We start from the raw sequence: 3,822 nt of genomic DNA on the forward strand, positions 1-3,822 counted from the left end.
TAAACTGTGAAACATCTGCACACTAAGAGACTGAAATGTTTATGAAAATAATTGAAACTCAATTGAAAATCAATTTCACTACAATAATGGACAATAATTACTGTGCAATCTGTTGCCCATGTGCAACTGCTGCTAGTGCGTTATTGTGTTATCTGTTGTGGTTCTTCTTTTTTACTGGTTTTTTTTCTCTCTTTTGTACAGGTGTTTATATTATATTATATTATATTATATTATTTTTCTCATACTGTTCTTTATACTGTTTTTTTACAGTAACTTTACGGGACAGGAAAGCAGGTATGGCATTATATTTGTGCCATTTGGAATAAAGAATATATATTTGTAAAAACACAGGCCTTAATTATGTTTTAAAGAGAAATTGTAATCGTGGAGGAAACTAGTTAGAAAGATGGAAATGCTTATATTCAGCAGCTGGAAATACTCCATTACTTTAATTTTAACAAACTAAGCTGGATTTCAATCATAAGTCTGAATTTTGGGGAGAAGGGACACACTTTCTACTTTTGTGTGGAGTAGCAGAAGTAATTACTGTTGGCAGGGAGCAATAAGTAAAGTAGTTATATTACTTTTTCAAAGGCGTAATGAGTTATAAGTAATGTATTACATTTTTTGAGTTACTAGCCCAACACTGCTCCTCACTCACTCATATGTCCTCTCACACACTCTTGCTGACTGACTGCTGCACACCAGCTCACATTTTGTGCAGTGGAAAACGTTGTAGTATGCATAGCAGGCCAGTAGGTGGCAGTGTAACTTTGCAATTCAACGCCATGGACGTTGAAGTGAGGTTGTTAGTGTCTGGATTATAAAGAATCCAAATTGATCCATTTGCCATAAAAACCTAAAAGTCGTCTGCTGAGTAGAGCCGTATTTCCACCATTGTCACAGTCATTGTGAATGCAGGTAAAATAAGTTTTTATCATTGACAGCATATATAATGGAGGACTTCGAGGCTGAATCACCTGTTTACCTGTTAAATGTTCCAAACCGGTGTTCTTTGTTTCCCCTGTCCCAAAGGTTTTGGAGCTTGTTGCAGGCATCAAATTGTTTTGAGTGATGTGTATTTACCAAAAGCAGTTTTGGAATCATGGTTGTAGTTTTAATCAATATTCAGAAACAAAGTGTTCAATGATGCAACTGGAAGTCTAATGCAATGTTTGTTTCCACAGGAAACTGTGATGTGATTGGCTCACATCAAACCATTAAAGTACAGGTCAATGATGACGCCATCCTGCCATGCCTCAGCACATCCAACATGACAAATGCAACAATAAAGTGGAAACGAGAGCAGAGCAATAAAAAATATGTTCACTTTTATCAAAGTGGGGATGACAATGTAGATGTTCAGGATGAGAACTTCAGAGGTAGAACTTCTCCCGTGAAGAAATGATCAGAGGAAACATTTCACTAAAACTGACCAACGTAACTGAACTGGATGCTGGAAGTTACACCTGCAATGCTCGTGTTGAAACATCGCCTGAAACAGTTCAACACACAAAATGCAATTTCACCCTCATTGTTGGTGAGTAGATCTAACCCTAGAGAGTGAACACTGGACTTACATTCATCCGGTGGACACAAATATGAAATACAAAAAAGTATAAAAATACTGTAAATTAATAACCAAGTTACTGTGAACAGTTTGTACAATAACTTACTGGTATACAGCTACCAGTGAGTTACAATACAATTCAAAACAAATATTCACGCAAACTTCAAATGTAAATTTTACATGTATGCAATGAATGCATAAACGGAGAGAAAAATCTAAGCTGGAAATTATTCAGTTTGTGGACGTATATATGAACTGACTGCCATATACATATGCCGTTGATGTGTTTTGTGCTTATTTATTCAGCTTACATGGTAGATTTATCAATTTACAATACAAGGTTATATAATAGTTTCCTTTATGCTACTCACAGAAACAAAGATTAAATGGACCATTTGTATCGAGTTGGGGCAAACTGCTGTTCCATAACCGAAAAACAAAATCAATCTTTGATATTTACAAAGATCCTTCATTTATTTATTGAAATTTATGGGTTACTTTTAATTGGGATGGTTGTACTGTACCGTAATCCTAAATTTCAACTTCTAAAAAATCATACTGAAATAAGTTTTCCATTGTTGTCTTTAAATATATCTTTTAGATTTTATTGAAGGAGAGCATAAAAAAATACATACATTTTAGATTTTCTTCATAAATCATGAAGCTTTATGTAAAAATATGTTATCCCTACTAGTCACTACCAGCAGTGGTTAGTCCGTGGTCTGAGAGACATGCACTGCAAATGCGTGTAGTGTGTCCAGGAATGAAAACATTCTCAAAAAATTCTCCTAATCCTCAAAATGACAAAATAAAAACAGACAGCAATTTGTCTCATCTCTCCTGAGTACTTAATCACCTGTGCCTTTTTTCAGCAGTTGATAGAAAACAAGTACGAGTCCCCAGCACAACACAGAAAAGTAAGTTAAAAAAAAGAAAAGTATTGATGGTGGGGTCAGTCATTCTGAAAGATGTTGTTTGTTGAGGCACATCTGTTGTGCCGTGAGGCTCGCTGTTTGTTACCCATATACCATAACCCAAAGTATCAGTATGTGATGATCAACTTTCTAACTACTATAATCTAAGCCAGTGGAAAGTGGAAAGTAGTTTATCTTTGTGATCTGTTACAACCTATTTATTAAATGTCTAGGGGAACACAGTGATACCAAGTTTACCAAACAAACTGGCAAACCTTGAGAGGTCACATTATTTGTCATACTGTTGTTATATCTGTTGCTGTCTTACTTGTTGCCGTTTTCAAATATATCAATACAAGTAAGTAAAACATTTCTCTTTTCATCATTTTTCCCACTTAAAAGGATAGGTCCACATGTTTTAAGGGGGTTTGTTTCTATTGTTTGAAGAAAGAATGTAGCAGGGGTGATGCTAAGGACAGATGAGGTGTGGTGAACAGTTAAAGCTGTACCTGACAGAAATACATAACTGATGGGGACAAACATTTTGGGATAGAGATGAATTTGAAATGACCTGGTCACACCAGAATATTTCACCACAATACTGTGAGTGGCCACTAGGCAAGATTTCAAAAAGGAGGACACTGCCACCTCTAGTTCTATGATACATCTATGGACAAGGTAGGTCAGTTGGTGCCATGGTACCAGATACAATGGGAAGAATGGAGCTTGTTCAATAGGCTTATGAACATAACTTAAGTTATGTTACATAGTTATTGTTGTGAAATGGTCGGTTTGGTTAGGTTTTAGCAAACAAAACGTCTTGGTTAGGTTTCTCAAACCACCTATTTTCTACTTATTTCTATAGTAATTATCTTGTTGTGGAGCCCAATATAGGTGAATTGCCTTATTATTTTCTCAATTTGCACAAAAATCACTTTCTTGCCAGCTAATTTGTTTGTAACTGTAAGTCTCTCTCTCTCTCTCTCTCTCTCTAATAATATGCAAATGTCATATAATAATAGCATTTGATAGCAATTACATTCAATTCAACTCATGAGCATACAGGACAGAAAAGTTGTCCTAATGTATGTGCCTCAATGGGCTCCCCAGAGTCAAGGTCATAAGTCATTTAGGAGGGCACTGACTAATACCCTGTGTGCTGTTGTAGGTACGCATAAAAGACAAAAAAGAAAAAGAAGAATCTTGACACGAGTTTAAACATGGGAAGCAACAGTGACACGAGTGCCTGAGCAGGTTGAACAGGTACCTCCAGTCAAACATCCTTGCTCAGAAATAGATTGTACATTAAGCACAGATCCTTTTAACCCTTAAATGCAT

The sequence above is a fragment of the Morone saxatilis genome, unplaced genomic scaffold (assembly GCF_004916995.1).
Source record: "Morone saxatilis isolate NCDOM2014 unplaced genomic scaffold, NCSU_SB_2.0 Contig4, whole genome shotgun sequence".
NCBI classification, from domain to species: domain Eukaryota; kingdom Metazoa; phylum Chordata; class Actinopteri; family Moronidae; genus Morone; species Morone saxatilis.